This window comes from Cebus imitator, unplaced genomic scaffold (genome assembly GCF_001604975.1).
Source record: "Cebus imitator isolate Cc_AM_T3 unplaced genomic scaffold, Cebus_imitator-1.0 Scaffold385, whole genome shotgun sequence".
Lineage (NCBI taxonomy): Eukaryota > Metazoa > Chordata > Mammalia > Primates > Cebidae > Cebus > Cebus imitator.
This window is the reverse complement of record NW_016107700.1, coordinates 180,441-198,042: the sequence shown is the minus strand read 5'-3', so window position 1 is coordinate 198,042 and position 17,602 is coordinate 180,441. Positions and strand designations below refer to the sequence as shown.

At 41.5% G+C, this 17,602-nt stretch overlaps 1 protein-coding gene and 1 non-coding gene across 8 annotated transcripts in view; both read right to left on the bottom strand.

Moving 5' to 3' along the window:
- The window catches only part of BICD1 (BICD cargo adaptor 1), a 288,717-nt gene that overhangs the window by 250,693 nt on the left and 20,422 nt on the right, over window positions 1-17,602 (bottom strand). The window lies entirely within an intron of this gene.
- LOC119468140 lies at window positions 4,944-5,050 on the bottom strand. Its single transcript, XR_005196781.1, has one exon. It is a non-coding gene; the product is annotated as a U6 spliceosomal RNA (small nuclear RNA).

Genomic DNA, 17,602 nt, shown 5'->3' with positions numbered 1-17,602 from the left:
TTGAGACAGAGTCTCACTCTTTTGCCTAGGCTAGAAGTGCAGTAGCACAATCTCAGCTCACTGCAACCTCCCCCTCCCAGGTTCAAGCAATTCTGCCTCAGCCTTCCAAGTAGTTGGGATTAAGGTGCCTGCCACCATGTCTAGCTGATTTTTGTATTTTTAGTCGAGATGGGGTTTCACCATATTGGCCTGGCTGGTCTCAAGCTCCTGACCTCAAGTGATCCACCTGCCTTGGCATCCCAAAGTGCTTGGCTTATAGGCATGAGCCACCATGCCTGGCTATAAATATAATTTTATGTTGACATACTTCAATAGAGTTTCAACCAATCCTTCTTTTCCCTCCCTAATTTTTCCTTCCTATTTGAAAGGAATCCATTACCTCCTCTTTTGTTCAGCAAAATGTAAAACACTGACAAGATTTATACCTTTTATTAAAAAAATAAACTATGATTGAGCCCATACATCTGATAAACTTCTGTTAATCACCCACTTACTGTGTGCTAGGCTCTGGGGAGACACAAAAACAAATGAAACAAGAATCACCAAGACTCAAGAAGCTTACAACAAACGGTAAACGAAAGGCTAGGAAACCGCTGGTTTCAGGATATTGTGGTAGGTGCTATTCAAAAAGGGTGTCCAGGTGGGGCACAGTGGCTCACGCCTACAATCCCAGCACTTTGGAAGCTGAGGCGGATGAATCATTTGAGGTTAGGAGCTAGAGACCAGCCTGGCCAACATGGTGAAGCCCCACCTCTACTAAAATACAAAAATTAGCCAGGCATGGTGGTGGGCACTTGTAGTCCCAGCTTCTCAAGAGGCTGAGACAGGAGAATCACTTGAACCCAGGAGGCGGAGGATGCAGTGAGCCAAGATTGCACCACTGCACTCCAGCCTGGGCAACAGAGCAAGTCTCCGTGTAAAAAAATAAAAAACTTTTTAAAAAAAAATGTGTCCAAAACAAGGGCCTCTAAATCAGATTTCTCATGGGGCATTAGAAATATAGAATTTTGGTTTTGCCATATTTTCCATACAATCTTAGCTTAATAACAAAAACACAAATTAGTCACAGGCAGACATCAGAACAAAAAATAAATCAGAAATATAAATTTTGAATAAGCCATAAACCAGATAACAAGCCCTTGAATAATTCCATTTTCTTAACTTTAAGTTGATATCTTGTAAGACAGGAGTGCAACATCGAAACGCTGTCTTGTTTGAATTATAAATCTTCACTTTAAAGGGGCAGATGGAGAGCCTTATGTTCACAGAAAGCAAGCCAAGGGCTCAGAAAAGGTAACCACTCAGCCAAAGGGAAAGATGCAAAATAGAAAACATGGTTCTGAACCCGTATGCCCTCGAAGGGTTAAGAGATGCCTGACTTTGTGAGAATTTTACAGAATTGGATGTGAACCAGTGCAAAGTCCTCCAATGTGCTTTCCTTTCTTGGTCATGCAAACATGTACGTTCTACAGAACATTTCAAGTACACCAAAAAACTCTTGAGTTTCCAATCACAGAATTTAAGTCACCACATTTCCTCCGATGTATAATATGTTGTTGATAAAGTTACTGTCTTTTTTTTTTTAGCTCTGCTTCCTTAAATGTCAAAACTACACACACGATGTATGTAATAGGAACACTGTGAAAATGAGGAACTGCAAGTAACATTTTATTCACCTGAAGAAACTAAAATCAGTGCTTTTTGTCTGCAGACACAGTTCCTATAAACACAGAATCAAATACAGTGTGCATAGAAAGAAAAAGATTCTCTCACACTATGGCACTTCCTTCAATGGAGGCTTTCACATACCCTTTGTCAGGAAGGCAAAGAACACGCATCCCAAAAACAATCTGACCGACATTCTAAATGGTTACACAATGTGAAAAATATTTTTTCAACCATATTAATAATTTAAAATACTTAAGCAGGGTGACGGGGCTCACGCCTGTAATCCCAACACTTTGGGAGGCTGAGGCAGGTGGATCACCTGACGTCAGGAGTTCAAGACCAGCCTGATCAACATGGCAAAACCCTGCTTCTACTAAAAATACAAAAATTAGCCGGGCATGGTGGTAGATGCCTATAATCCCAATTACTTGAGAAGTTGAGGCAGGAGAATCACTTGAACCAGGGAGGTGACGGTTGCGGTGAGCTGAGATCATGCCATTGCACTCCAGCCAGGGCAACAGAGTAAGACTCTGTCTCAAAAAAAAAAATAAATTTTTTAATGTTTAAGTAGTAAGGCATGCTACACTATTTTACCTTACTTTACACATTCAGTAAGCAAGGATATTTTTAAAAAGAAAACAGTTGGCCAGGCGCTGTCGTTCACGCCTGTAATCCCAGCATTTTGGGAGGTTGACACGAGTGGTTCCCCTAAGGTCATGAGTTCAAGACCAGCCTGGCCAACATGGTGAAACCCTGCCTATACTAAAAATACAAAAATTAGCAGGGCGTGGTGGCACACACCTGTAATCCCAGGTACTCAGGAGGCTGAGACAGGAGAATCACTTGAATTCAGGAGGCGGTGGTTGCAGTGTGTTGAGATCACACCACTGTACTCCAGCCTGGACAACAAGAGCAAAACTCCATCTCAAAATAAATAAATAAGTAAAAATAAAAGAAAAAAGAAGACAGTAGACTTCCATTTCTTGTGTGCACAAGCCAGTAACACTTGAGATTACAAGTAAATTCCAGGATTTTTCATAATTTACATTCCTGCTCATATGTTTCTCCTATGAACACATCCTCAGAGTAACAGCAGACTTCCAAAGGTCAGGTCTGGGAAGATTTCCAACAAAAAATGAAAACACTATGAAATGCTTCTTGGAAAACTGGGGACTATTTTGACTTGATTTACCAGATTTCATGATGAAATTACGCATCTTACCAACAGGATAATAATATTTCTACTCTCATATTAATTATCTATACCTTATGTCATCATTCTCAGAGTTACATTGAATCCAGCCTTGTAGTCAGAATCAAGAGCTTGAATTCAGTTATGAGTTTACATAAAAAAGTAAAATTGGCCAGGTGTGGTGGCTAACGCCTGTAATCCCAACACTTTGGGAGGCTGAGACGGGCGGATCACCTGAGGTCAGGAGTTTGAGACCAGCCTAGCCAACATAGAGAAATCCCGTCTTGACTAAAAATACAAAACAAAATTAGCCAGGCGTGGTGGTGCATGCCTATAATCACAGCTACTCGGGAGGCTGAGGCAGGAGAATCGCTTGAACCCGGGAGGCAAAGGTTGCAGTGAGCCAAGATTGGGCTATTGCACTCCAGCCTGGGCGACAGGAGTAAAACTCCATCTCAAGAAAAAAAAACAAGAAGTAAAATCATGATGCCACAAAAATATTTGCTGTTAAATTCCCCACTTGTGACTTCTATCTTAGCTTTTTCTTAGAACCTATTCTTTCTCATTGAATTATTCAGTCAAATAGACTAGAGGCGAGAATGCTCGCAAAAAGTAGAGGCAAAGCAGAATAATGGTTCAGAGGTTACAACAGGGAAAGAAGAAAGAATACACCACTCTCTCTCTCTCTCTCTGGATTCTTAGATTTATGGGGTGTGGGAGAAAATAAGCATATCTTTCTCACAAGATTTTGGGGAGGACAAATAAACTGAGGTTAAGGAGATGGAAAGAACATTCCAGGAAGAGTTTAAGATGCAGGGAGGTATGCTTACCATGGAGAAGGGTACCAGACAGATAAGCAGACCATCTGGAGGAGAGAAGGATGAGAAAAGAAGGAAACAGATGTGCAGAGGGAGGTTTGGCTGGAGGGGCAACACAAGCATCTCTAAAGGAGAGAATGAAAAAAAAAGAATACCCAGGTGCAGTGGTGCACACCCACAGTCCCAGCTACTCAAAAGGCTGAGGCAGGAGGCTTTCTTAAGCCCAGGGGTTGAGTCTAATCTGGGTAACATAGCGAGACATCTGTCTCACAAAAGAAAAGAAAAAAAAAATGTTTTTGGCTGGGCATGGCTTATACCTGTAATCCCAGCACTTTGGGAGGCCGAGGCGGGCAGATCACTTGAGCTCAGGAGTTCGAGACCAACCTGGGCAACATAATGAAACCCCATCCCTAAAAAAAAAATACAAAAATTAGCCAGGTGTGGTGGTGCACACCTATAGTCCCAGCTACTCAGGAGGCTGAGGTGGGAGGATCACCTGACCCTGGGGAGGTCAAAGCTGCAGTGAGCTATGATCACCACTGCACTCCAGCCTGGGCAACAGAGTGAGACCCTGTCTCAAAAACAAACAAACAAAATTTTAAGGATATTCAAATCCAGTTATAACAGTCTTATTTATAGCCTTTCTTTTATTAGACCACAGTAAGATGCTTATAAAAATATTGTATTTTTTTGTTTTATTTTTAATTCACAATAATTGTATATATTATAGGGTATAATGTGATGTTCTGATATATGTATACATTATGGAATGATTAAATTAAGATAATTAACATGTATTACCTTCCATACTTTATATGTGGTGGGAACATTAAAAATCTACTCTTTTAGCAATTTTGAAATATACATTACATTACTTACTGTAGTCACCTGCTGTGCAATAGATCTCAAAAACTTATTCTTCCTGTCTAATTAAAACTTTGTACCCTTTGGCCAACATGAAAATATGGAATGAGGCTGGGCGCAGTGGCTCACGCCTTAATCCCAGCACTTTGGGAGGCTAAGGCAGGTGGATTACAAGGTCAGGAGACTGAGACTATCCTGGCCAACATGGTGAAACCCCATCTCTACTAAAAATACAAAAATTAGCTGGCTGTGGTAGAGCACGCCTGTTGTACTGGCTACGTGGGAGACTGAGACAGGAGAATCACTTGAACCTGGCAGGCGGAGGTTGCAGTGAGCCAAGATCGCACCACTGCACTCCAGTTTGGGTGACAGAGAGACTCCGTCTAAAAACAAAACAAAACAAAAATACGGAATGCTTCAGGTATTTATGTGTTATCCTTACACAGGGGCCAGGCTAATCTTGTCTGTAACATTCCAATTTTAGCATATGTGCTGCCCAAGTAAGAACTAGATGTTGTATTCTTGACATTTAGGCATTTTCTAAAATATTACATTTTTATAAAATTTATCTGCCATGGAAAAATATCCACCTTTGCTAGAGCAAAGGAAGCCAGTGAAAGAAGTAATTCTTTGGGAATATAATTATAAACATTTAGCATTGTTTTGAACATGAGAAAAAGGAAAGCTTTCATCTAATAGACTTTCATAATCTCGAGAAATAATTCGTAGGCCATTTATTTTCAGAGAAATGTGATGCTTCTTGGAAGAAGCCCAGAGGATCCTGCTGTTAAATCAAGACCCATGCAGGAAAAAAAAATTATCCACTCCACAATAACATGGCAGGTAACACAAAGGCAGTGGGACTTCTCCAGCAGGGAGAGGCCTTCTCAATACAGGAACTCCTGCCGGCTGACTTAATTACAGCACAGTAAGGAAATCCACTACAAAGGCAGGAGCCGCTGAACAGAGAGCTGCTGAGTTCCACCCTAGGTAGACAGACAGATGGCTGTGCTGCTTCTCGGCTGTTATAAGACCTTCTAGAAAACTCTGAAAACTGAAACATGCCAACAAGTTTTCTGCTGCCAGTATTTTTTTAAAACTCTGTGCCCAGGCCAGGAACGGTGGCTCATGCCTATAATCGCGGCACTTTGGGAGGCAGAGGAGGACAGATGACGTGGTCAGGAGATTGAGACCATCCTGGTGATGGTGAAACCCCGTCTCTACTAAAAATACAAAAATTAGCTGGGCGTGGTGCCATATGTCTGTAATCCCAGCTACTCAGGAGGCTGAGGCATGAGAATCGCTTGAACCCAGGAGGTGGAGGATTGCAGTGAGCCAAGATCACACCACTGCATTCCAGCCTGGTGACAGAGCAAGACTCCCTCTCAAAGAAAAAAACAAAACAAAACAAAACAAAAACTCTGTGCTCACCATATGCTAGTGTAAAAGTAATCTGAATTTGAAAGTCAATCAGCAAGTATTTACTGAGCGACGTGTAGGGGATAAGGAAAAGGTCTAAAGCAGCTTATCTAGTTCAGGGACATGGATTAAACTCTGATTTAATTTAAGGGCTTTTGACTTTTCCATCATACTACACACACACACAGAAAACTGGAGGAGAGGCCATGAAACTACTGCCTTGAAAATTCTCAGAGGTAAATTTACATAAACAGAGTGAGTTCATGTAAGAAACCTGGCCTCATAGACAGGAATGAGGCACTGAAACCTGTTCAATAGCAAAGGTATTTGAAAGTTTCTAAAGCAGTCACCATAGCAGCCCCATGGCTTAGAGCACAAAACAGACAGCCCCCCAAATTATGAAGCCATACACACCGTTGCTAAATAACAGCACTGATAAATTCTACCTTGCAAAAATATTTAAAGAAAATAAAAATTTAACTACAAAGTTATAAAGAAGGACTAAGCTCTTACTGTCATACTGTTTTATGGAATTAATGTACCTGTAAATTTTCTGCATGCAAACTCTACCTTCCTGGTCACTTTAAAGGATATAAATAAATCAAAATCACAAAATTCTTCAATCTTATGTAAGAATGTATAATAATGCTACCGAAGCAGTTTAGAATTAACTTATAATTCCCTTTGCATAGAATGTATATCTATCTATCTATACATACACATACATACATATACAGATGCTCCTCAAGTGATGACGAGATGTATGTCCTAATAAACCCATCATAAGTTGAAAAATAAGTCAAAAATGCATTTAATACTATGACTAACCTATCAAATATAGCTTACTTAGCCTCACCTACCTTAAACATGCTCAAAACACTTACATTAGCCTACATTTGGGCAAAAATTACCTAACACAAAGCCTATTTAAAAGAAAGTGTTGAATAGCTCATGTCATTTGTTGACTAGCGTATTGAAAGTGAAAAACACAATAGATGGATGGGCACCCAAAATATGGTTTCTATTGAAAGCGTGCCACTTTCACACCATTGGAAAGTCAAAAAATCATTAAGATGAACCATCGTGAAGTCAGGGACCATCTGCATACATACATATATAAATACATACACATACATATTCCTATTTAATGCTCTTAACAACTCTATGAGCTAAAAATGCACAGCCTGGTGAGTCTGAATGAGTTAATATATGTAAAGCACGTAGAGAACTTCTAGCAATATAAGTTTTGAAGTCATACTGCCTGAATGAGATTTGGGTTCCATCACTAGACAAACTAATTAATTTATCTGTGCCGCAATTCTCTCGTCTATGTAGGTGGAAATAATAATAAAAGCCTCTACTTCATAAGCTAATGAGGCATATGCTATCTGGCATATTAAATATTTAGCTCAATACACAGTATGTGGTAGGTAATGAACACAAGAGAGCTATTTTTAAACTTTATATATTTGGCCACGCGAGATGCCTCAGGCCAATAATTCCAGCACTTTGGGAGGCCAAGCCAGGCGGGTTGCCTAAGCTCAGGAGTCTCAGACCAGCTTTGTCAATGTGGCAAAACCCCATCTCAACTAAAAACACAAAAAATAAACTGGGAGTGCCTATAATCCCAGCTACTCAGAAGGCTGAGGCAGGAGAATCTCTTGAACCCGGGAGGCGGAGGTTGCAGTGAGCTGAGATAATGCCACTGCACTCCAGCCTGGGTGACACAAGGAGACTCTGTCTCAAAAAAAAAAAAACAAAAAAAAAACAAAGTTTATATATTTGGCCTTCAGTAAACAGAGAATCAGAATTGAAACTCAGGTCTCCTGATAAATTTAAGGATAGTTTCTACAGCGATGCTGCTGGGAACCACACAAAGGAAGCATTTAATCAAACTGATATGACTAAGTATCATTATGATACAGCAGCAAAAGTAACATTGGTTACATACGATGACACTAAATGCCAAAGCTTTACATGGTGTTAGAAGGTCAGGTGCTCCTTCAGAACATACGCCCCACAATATGTTACCTTGTTCTTTTCTGCTATGATTCTCTTTGTAAAAAGTTATATATCTGAGTAATAAATTACTACACTAAATATCTGAGAGTACTACTTTGGGTCACAAAAGCAAAATAATTTGCTTAGAAAAACAATTAATTTTAGGCTGAGTATGGTAGCTCATGCCTGTAATCCCAGCGCTTTGAGAGGCTGAGGCGGGCCAATCACTTGAGGCCAGGAGTTCAAGACCAGCCTGGCCACAATGGCAAAACCGTGCCTCTACTAAAAATACAAAAATTAGCCAGGTGTGATAGCGCACACCTGTAATCCCAGCTACTCAGGTGAATGAGGCACAAGAATTGCTTGAACTCGGGCAGTGGACGCCATAGTGAGCCGAAATCATACCACTATAATCCAGTCTGGGCAACAGGGCGAGACCCTGCCTCAAGAAAAATAAATAAATTAAAAATAAACCACCTAACTTAAAAATACTAAATATTCAGTGAAAACTAGAGTCATGCTAAACCAAAACAGTGTTTTAGCTCTGAGTATTAAAAGCTATTTCTGGAGCCATAAACAAAGCTGATAATATAGCTCCTAAACAAAGAACTGGAATATGGTTGGCAAAGAATCACCTTCTTAATTTCTTAAGAATGTTTAACTCTGGCACAAAGTAGATCAGTGCGTATGGGTGGATATCCTTCTAGAGAGATGAGACTAGAAGACTGAGGATCTGCAGAAGGGAAGGAAGAGATGCCCAGTCATCTCTCTTTTCTCTCTAGTCTCTCTCTCCTAACTCTTGAAATTCACTCATTAATTCATGTACTTATCAAAATGGCATGTCAATACCCTGAGCAGCCACTCAGAACAGGACTCCTGCATCACTACAATACTGATCCCCCAGCCTCTCCTCTGCCCTGAACCTGCCTTTGCCGCTGTCATTTTATCTACACTGGACAGGACCTGTCCATTTCCTAACCTCCTTCCAGTTATGTTCGCCCATGTCTGGACCAGGCCGGCTGTTCTCTGCAGCCCCTGGCTGGTTCCCTTACCCTGAGAGTGACGCAGCCAGAGGCACTAAAGGGTTAGCTCCACGGGCCCCATCCCTGCATTTGTCCCACGAAGGGGCTCACAATCCTCATTTTCTGGGTTTGGGTAACGTTAGAAAAATAAACCCCAACCCAGTACCATTCCCTTTTGCTTCTGATTTGGAGCTCTACACCAGAGCCTTAGTTCTGGTCAGTTGTTAAGTAACTATTTAACAGTGTAATGTTCAGAACTACATGGCATCTACAGTGTCCAATAAAGAAAGAGGAAGCCGGGCCAGGCACAGTGGTTCACCCCTGTAATTCTAGCACTTTGAGAAGCTGAGGTGGGTGGATCACAAGGTCAGGAGATCAAGACCATTCTGGCCAACATGGTGAAACCCTGTCTCTACTAAAAATACAAAAATTAGCTGGGCATGGTGGCGCGCGCCTGCAGTCCCAGCTACTCAGTAGGCTGAGGTAGGAGAAGAGAATTGCTTGAACCAGGGAGGTAGTGGTTGTTGCAGTGAGCTGACGTCGTGCCACTGCACTCCAGCCTGGTAACAGAGCAAGATTCTGCCTCAAAAATAAAAAATATAAAATAAAATAAAAGGAAAGAGAAAACCCTACCTTCAAAAAAGAAAAATAGGTAGGTGCTTGGCGATACAAAGTTGAATAAAACAAACAGAATCTGGTGGAGAAAACAGACCTGAAAATCAACAATCACAAAACAGCGAAACAGTGGAACATTATAGTTGCCGCAGCCTTTACAGGGGAACATGGAGGAGCACCAGCTAAAGAATGTGTACTTTGGACAAATCATATGCCAGTTACTCCTGTATGTATGATCTAACACAAAAATAAACATCAGTCCTTTACTGTTTGTTAGATGAAAAAACCGACTCCGAGACAGAAGAAGCAGCGCTGAGAATGCAGGTCCAGGATTTTTTTATTGCACTGTGATCCTTCTTCATGCTTCCCTTTCTCCCCCTCTACTTTCCTTCCTCCTTTACTTTCCTTTCCTAGAAGGGCAGGAAGAGTGTCAGCATCTCGATCAAAAGTCAAAACTCACATGTCAACAGATAAGTGACAGATGATATAAATGAAGGAGGAACAGACAGTGAGATAATACGAATGAGATGGAATGGTGGGGACTTGGGTGAATTAGAGATTCATGCTCTTTCTAAAAGAAAGGTGGCCGGGCGTGGTAGCTCACGCCTATAATCCAAGCACTTTGGAGGCCACGGTGGGCGGATCACCTGAGGTCAGGAGTTCAAGACCAGCCTAATCAACATGGTGAAACCCCGTCTTAAAAAAAAAAAAAAAAGAAAAAGAAAAAAAGAAAGAAAGGTGAAGGTGCAGTGATTCATGACTGTAATCCCAGCACTTTGGGAGGTCAAGGCAGAAGATCGCTTGAGTCCAGGAATTTAAGACCTGGCCAGACAATATAGCAAAGTGTTGTCTCTACAAAAAACTTAAAAATTAGCCAGGTGTGGTGACATACACCTGTAGTCCTAGATACTCAGGAGGCTGAGATGTGAGGATGACTTAAACCCAGCAGGTCTAGGCTGCAGTGGGCTGTATTCATCTCACTGCACTCCAGCCTGGGTGACAGAGCAAGACCCAAAAAAAAAAAAAAAAAAAAAAAAAAAAAAAAAAAAAAAAAGAAAGAAAAGAAAAAGCCAAGTGTGGTGGTTCCTCCCAGCACTTTGGGAGGTCGAGGTGGTGGACCACCTGAAGCAAGGAGTTCAAGACCAACCTGGACAACATGGCAAAACCATGTCTCTACTAAAAATATGAAATGCACACAGTGGTATGCAACTGTAATCACAGCTACTCAGGAGGCTGAGGCAGGAGAATCATTTGAACCTGGGAAGCAGAGGTTGCAGTGAGCCAAGACCGCACCACTGCACTCTAGCCTGTGCAACAGAGCAAGACTCCGTTTCTAAAAATAAAAATAAAAAATCGGGGAGAGAGAGAATGAAGAGGGGAGAGGGGAGAGGAGGACTCATTCAGCTCCACCCTCTGATACCGCACAGAAATGTGGGCCCCAGGCTCTGTAAAATCTTCCAGTTTTTTGAGACTGGCCTGAAATCCAGTTTATGTGATTCTCCTTGAAAAAAGCAGAAAAAACCAGATCCCTAAATCAAAATGTTTATAAATCACCAGGGCTGACTGTGGCCACGGGATACCAGTTCGCAATATCTGCTGTAGACTAAAAGTGGCCAGGCTTGCTGGCATTGCTCCCATCGCTATGGTGTTTCACTTAGAGAGTTCAACAACCAAGCAGTCATTGCAAAATGAACCACGGGACTGTGCAACTACTGTTATCAAGACTTTATTCTAATTCTGAGGTATTAAGGAGAGAGGCACAATGATGGAGTCACAGTGCCGAAAACACCTGACTCACTTCCTTGACATTCCTACCAAGTAGCTTTTTGGCTTCTGCTTAAACATCATGATGAGCCAACAGGGAAGTCTCTCTCCTCAGATGGCCTGCTCACTTTCACTTTGCGCTTAGTCATTAGAGAAGGTCTTTTTTAATAGTACATTGAGCTCTGTATCCCTGTATCTACCACCCATTGGCCTCTGGACCATTTTACCTAGAATACACTATTCCAGGAGCAAGAAGCCAGCATTATCATCACATCACAAACAGTGTTTCTGTTCATGCAGACAAAGATCATATCAGCTTTTCACTTGGACTAGCCTACTCGCCTCCCTGGCTGTCAGTGACCATCGCATGATCTAGCAGTGCGAGTGAGTCAACAAAGGCTTACCAAGCTCCATGGCAGGTAATTTCCTGCCAGTTATTTCCATCGGTCACATGTTTTACTTTAATTCTAGCTCAAGAATATATTTATGCTCCAGTCTCCATGTTCCTAATCTAGAGTGCACAACTGCTTCCTATAAATAATTATTTTAACTCTGGTTTAAAAAGTACTGGCATCCATTTCAGTAACTCGATGAAGTTGGTTTCACAGAATGTTAAACGAGTACACGTGGCTAGTCTGACTTTATAAGAATAAGAATGACTTAACATTTTAATTTTATAACAGAAACTAAAAAAATGTGGTTCCACACTTAATATGCATCATGAAATGTAGCCAACTTAAGTCCAGTAAATTACATCATAGAGCATTATAACTATAGGATGCTGCTTGTTTTTCTGGCAAAGTCATGAATCCCTTCCAAATGAGAAATGTTTTGGCAGACTCATCTTTTTTTTTCTGAGATGGAGTCTTGCTCTGCACCCAGGCTGGAGTGCAGCGGTGCAATCTTGGCTCACTGCAACCTCCGCCAGCCTCCCAGGTTCAAGCGATTCTCCTGCCTCAACCTTCCAAATAGCCAGGATTACAGGTGTGCACCACCATACCTGGCTAATTTTTGTATTTTTAGTAGAGATGGGGTTTCACTAAATTGGCCAGGCTGGTCTCAAACTCCTGACCTCAAATGATCCACCCACTTCAGGCCCCCAAAATGCTGGGATTACAGGCATGAGTCACCATGCCCCACCAGCAGACTCATCTGAAAGTTCTTTTTCAAACAAAGTATCAATATTGGTATCCATAAGAATTTTCAAATTCAAATAAGCAATATTTCATCTCCTAAATTTAAGTGTGAAATAGTTTTATTCCTTCATTTTTATATCTCCTTATATGATTTCTTAGCATTCTTCTTAGCTCCTTATAAGAAACCTAGAAGCCATCCTGATTTCTCCACCTTCTTTTGCCTCCCATAGTTAATTAATTAACAAATATTTCAACATACATCCTGAATCCAATCACTTCTCATTCTCAAGCAGATTCTCACTCAGTCCAAGCCGCCATCATCTCTTACCTGAACTACTGCAATAGCCTCCTAACTTGGCTCACTCTTCCACTGTCTGCAAGGAACAAGAGTGATCTTTTAAAAACATGTATGAGCCGGGTGCAGTGGCTCACACCTGTAATCCCAGTACATTGGGAGGCCAAGGCGGGCAGATCAAGAGGTCAGGAGATCAAGACCATCCTGGCTAACACAGTGAAACCCTGTCTCTACTAAAAATACAAAAAATTAGCTGGGTGTGCACCTGTAGCCCCAGCTACTTGGGAGGCTGAGACAGGAGAATCGCTTGAACCCGGGAGGCGGAGGTTGCAGTGAGCCCAGGTCATGCACTGCATTGCAGCCTGGGCAACAGAGCAAGGAGCCATCTCAAAAGAAAAAAAAAGAAAGAAAAAATGTGGATTCTTCCTCATCTCAAAAAAAAAAAAAAAGAAAAGAAAAGAAAAGGTATGAAATCACATCACTCAGGTGGCTTAAAACAAAATCCAGACTTCTTGCCAGGGCTCAAAGAACCTGCTTGCTGACCACTCCCTCCACTGCCCCTCTCGTATTCTCCCTCCCCAACAACCGCCACTTTTGGAGTCTTTTGGGGTCCTGGTTGAAGGCAGTACTGCCCCCTTGGGGTGGAGGCAGAGAGCAGGTGTCTAGAATGTGTGACTGTTTTTGTAATTAGAGTGGCCAGGGATGCTAACTGTCCTGTATTGAGCCACACAGTCCCACAGTGTAGTTCCGCGCCCCAAAGGCTCGCAGCACCCGACATGCCATGTTCACAAACACCTAGTTCATTCCTGTCGCACCATCTTTACACTTGCTATTACTTTTGACCCGGGAATGGAAATCTTTCCCCGTCTTGCTCCTTCTGACCACTTGGGATTCAGCTCCAACGTCATCTCCTCCGAAAGGCCATGGCTGGCCCTCGTTTCTCAAATGACCACCCCAGCCAGCACCCCCACCAGTCTTGTTATTCCTCCTCCTTGCTTTATTTACTGTTTAGCACCTATCACCATGTAAAATTACATATTGACTTGCTTAAGCTTTTGTTGCCTTTCTCCCCTGCTAGTGTGTCAACCCACTGAGGGCAGGAACTTTGTACCCTGGCACCGTTAGGGTACAAATGCCTGGGCCATAACAAGTGTTCAGTCATCAGGTATGCAATGGATAGATAACTACATAATTTTTCTTACTTACGATCAGGAATTTTTTTACATCTTCAGTTTAGGAGTACACTGTCACCTAGCCATCATTCCTAGTTATTTTTTCCTACACCAAGTTTTCCTTTTTATGCAACAGAGTTGTTTTTGCCTTCCACAACTTTTATTTATTTATTTATTTATTTTTGAGACGGAGTTTCGCTCTTGTTGCCCAGGCTGGAGTGCAATGGCGCGATCTCAGCTCACCGCAACCTCCGCCTCCTGGGTTCAGGCAATTCTCCTGCCTCAGCCTCCCGAGTAGCTGGGATTACAGGCACGTGCCACCATGCCCAGCTAATTTTTGTATTTTTAGTAGAGACGGGGTTTCACCATGTTGACCAGGATGGTCTCGATCTCTTGACCTCGTGATCCACCCGCCTCGGCCTCCCAAAGCGCTGGGATTACAGGCGTGAGCCACCGCGCCCGGCCACAACTTTTATTTTTGCAGAGGACAGGGAGGTGATGGTAAACTTAAAATATCCCAAATCACCATGCAACTGTTTCACAAAATGTGAAGGAGGGCTTTTTACGAACACAGTATTTTTGTAAGCCTCAGAGTAAATGTGTAAATTTTGGCTAACTGACCAATAAAGGCATGGTAGGGCTGCTTCTGGAGGCAATAATCAGCTGGTAAGAGAGCAGCCCCCTTTACTGGATCCACCAAAATAGAGAATTACCACCACCTTTTGTCAAAAAAACTCACAAATCTTTTCAAGACCAAGAAGAGTTGAAACATACTGCAACAGAAAAATAATTATTAAAAGAAAATCACACTTTGAAAGTACTAAATCAAAAGTACAAACCAGGTCTAGGAAGTAAACTTAGAGATAAGTGATAAGGGGGAAGTGTAGGCTTACATCTCAATTTTAAAATATGATTTTATTTAAATGTCGAGGAGGCATCGAGCACGGTGACTCACGCCTGTAATCCCACCACTTCTGGAGGGCAAGCTGGGCAGATCACCTGAGGTCAGGAGTTCAAGACCAACCTGGCCAACATGATGAAACCCTCATCTCTACTAAAAATATAATAATTAGCTAGGCGTGGTGGTGCATGCCTATAGTCCCAGCTTGGGAGGCTGAGGCAGAAGAATTGCTTGAACCTGAGAGGCAGAGGTTGCAGTGAACCGAGATCATGCCACTGCACTCCAGCCTGGGTGACAGAGTGAGACTCCCTCTCAAAAAAAAAAAAAAAAAAATTAGTTGGAAGGCTGAGGCGGGAGGGTTGCTTGAGCCTGGGATGTTGAGGCCATAGTAAGCCAAGATCGTGCCCTTGCATTCCAGCCTGGGCAACAGAACAATACCCTGTCTCAAAAAACAACAAAAAAAAGTTTTAAAAGGTATTTTAAACTAAAAGTATATTTCTCATATTGACAATATTATGATAGAAAAAAAACTCAAGTATTTTGGCTTGAAAATATAATTAAACTATAAACATATGGGAAAAATTATGGGTCTAAAACTGAGCACAAATTACACTGAATTTTTTAAGAAAAGGAACAATTATATTTTTCATAATACTAAAAATGAAATAATGTAAAGTGATAAAAAGCAATTAATTCCTACTTAGGTAATATTTCATCTGAGTCTTTTCCATTAAAGCTTTAACTTTCATGTGATCATGAGGTTATTTATACCTAAAGAGACCATTTAAGTGGATAGAGAATTCATGCAGGCATGTATTCTTCCAGTGACAAGAGAAAAATAACCAAGGGAAGAATTTTTCCAGAGAGAGAGGCAACACTTCAGATGCTTAAGTAGAAATGCGAATACGCTTGCTCAAAAACCACAAATGGCAGTGTTAGATTAGAACTTGTACCTTTTTGAATACTTTATGAAAAGCCCTTAAATAATATTTTTCTCCAAAGTGACTTCTTCAGAATTAGATCAAGCCAGGCACGGTAGCTCATGCCTATAATCCCAGCACCTTGGGAGGCTAAGGCAGGTGTATCACCTGAGACCAGGAGTTCAAGACCAGACTGTCCAACATGGTGAAATCCTGTCTCTACTAAAAATAAAAAATAAAAATAAAAAAAAATAGCAGGGCATGGTGGCAGGCGCCTGTAATCTCAGTCACCTGGGAGGCTGAGGCAGGGGAATCACTTGAACCCAGGAGGCGGAAGTTGCAGTGAGCCGAAACCAGTCATTGCACTCCAACCTGGGCAATAAGAGTGAAACTCCATCTCAAAAACAAAAGAGTAAGATCACAGCCCCAATAAGATTTCTAGTAACATCTAATTAGATCACTGAGTTCCCTTGTTGGAGCTTGTCTGCCCTGCTTATAAAAACATAGGCAAAGTCTAAGACAACCACAACCAGACCCTCAACATCATCCTCCTTAATGCTTATTGGGGAAATGGAAATCAACGGTGTGATCTGCCTTCATTCACACTCATTGCTTCCTTGTAAATGTTGAGAGCTTTCCAAAGCAAAAAGCCTATGACGGCAGGAAGGTTTCCAAAGCCAGTGACTCCCAGGGAAGAACAAAATAGGAAGAATATTCCATCAGTTACCAAGAACTTAAAATGGTAAGAGTGAGGCAGTGTCGTATTTGCACAAGAATAGGCCAACAAACAATGTAACAGAATAGTCCAAAAATAGACGCATGCATATACAAATACTTGATTTATAACAATATAGACATTGAAAATTAGTGCAGGAAAGATCAACTGTTCAGTAACCAGTGATACTGACATCACTGGCTATTTAATTTTTTTGGGTGGGTGGGGCAGAATCATGGGAAAAAATTTAAATTAGATTTCTACCTCACACCAAATGCACAAATCAATTCCAGGGAGAATTAAAGATTTAAATATAAAAGGCAAACTGGGGCGGATCAGGAGTTCAGGAGTTCGAGACCAGCCTGGCCAATATGGTGAAACCCCACCCCTACTAAAAATACAAAAAATTGGCCAGCCATACTGGCGTGTACCTGTAGCCTCAGCTACTTGGGAAGCTGAGGCAGGAGAATTGCTTGAACCCAGGAGGCGGAGGTTGCAGTGAGCTGAGATTGCGCCACTGCACTCCAGCCTGGGCGAGGCTTCGTCTCAAAAAAAAAAAAGGCAAATCATAAGATATTCAGAAGACAATATAGGTGAATGTTTTTAATGACTTCATGGAAAGAATTTCTTAAGCACAGAAAAACACAACCTATAAACACAGAAGAGTGACAAATCAATTAAATTAAAATTATAAGCTTCTCTTCATCAAAGGACACCAAAGGAAGAGTGAAAAGACGAGCCACAGACTGTGAAAAGATATTTCCAACACATCTAAATAACCAAAAAGGCTTAGCAGATGGAATACGGGTATAGATGTATACTCCTACAAATCAACAAGAAAAATCTAAACAATCCAATGGTAAAATGAGGAAAGACATGAAATGCATTTCAGTGAAGGACAGTCATAAATGCCCGTAAATACTAAAGAGGCATGACCTCATAAGAGCCACAAAAAATGCAAACTAAAGCCATAAGGAAGTAGATACACTGTCACATCTACCAGTGAGGCACACATTCTAAAGTTGACAATTCCAAGTGATGACGAGGATGTGGAGCCAATGGTGCCTGGTGCCTGTTCCTTGTATATTATGTTTATATTT